A 1,249-nucleotide genomic window follows, 5' to 3' on the forward strand; every position below is an offset into this window, starting at 1 on the left:
TTTTTTTTTTTTTTTTTTTTTTTTTAACTCACCTACTTTTATTCTAACTGCCACATGCTCTTCCCAAATCCTACCTCTATCCTGAGGTAGTTTCCCCATGTGAGCAAAACTAGGTAGAATTAAAAAACGCACTCACTGATCGATTGAAGTAATGGTAAGTTTTTCAACCTTTCTCAATTTCTCTCTCTTAAAAAAATTTCACCTAGATATTTGTGCCAGGACTTGCTTGCGAAAAACACTTCTTTCTGACCCCTGTAGAGATCAACCTATGCCTTGAAGCAGGAATTTGATTGCCCTCATCTCAGGCTGGGTTTCTGTTTTACCAATCATAAAGTGACTCAACCCCTTTTTAAAAGCCAGCTGTGACCAGTGACTCTATTACCACCTGGGGTGGTGCATTCCATTTAAAAGATTAATGATAAGATAACAAAAATTACTTAAACTAGTCTGCCGCAATCCTCAACCCGTTGGGGGCTGGGTGAAATACAGCAAGTTGGTCAGATCTGAGAAGCTGCCCATACACATGTCTTTCCATCCTCTTCCAGAAGCATCTTGTAGCTTGTGCCACCCCAGCAGTGACTTCCCAGGCCGGCTTTTCTCCCTGCTGTTCCCCATCAGCAAGAGCGTGCTAACACGCAGCTGACGTGCAGAAACTTATCGAGTGTGTCCTTCCTGCCTCGAACCTCACAGCCTGTCATCCCCTGTTGTCACATGGCTCGTGCTCATTCACTCACTGCTCACACTAATCTAGATGATGATCAAAGAAAAATTCCACTGACTCACCCCTGCCTAGACCAGCGTAGCGCCGGTCAAATGTGCGCGTTAAATATTACGAGATTTTAATCTATTCTCTGCACCCCGCTCACTGGCTGGCAGGCTGGCTGGCTGGCTCGCTCACACTCTGTCTTCCTCTCTCTCATTTTTCAAAAAATAAATAAATGAATTCTGGGTTGGCTGAAGATTTCTGCAATGTGACTGCTGTGCAGATGGATCCTGCTGAAGCTGGTGCTGGCTCTCTAGGGAGTAGCATGAAATGCTGGTTTTCAAAACCTGAGCAGCGTGTAAATGGCAGCTAAAAAGGAAATGCAGATTGGTGCTGAGTGTTAATTGTCTCTTCCTCTCTTCTTCACACACTTCAGAGGCTGTGTGGTGGCAGAAGACAGGAAAGCAGGCCTGCCCCTTGTGGGGTGGGCTTGTTCTCTTTCAAGCTGGACTGAGAGAATAACACCTAGAGTCCAAGTCAAAACAT

The sequence above is a fragment of the Condylura cristata genome, unplaced genomic scaffold (assembly GCF_000260355.1).
Source record: "Condylura cristata isolate star-nosed mole 26May11 unplaced genomic scaffold, ConCri1.0 scaffold00003, whole genome shotgun sequence".
NCBI lineage: Eukaryota > Metazoa > Chordata > Mammalia > Eulipotyphla > Talpidae > Condylura > Condylura cristata.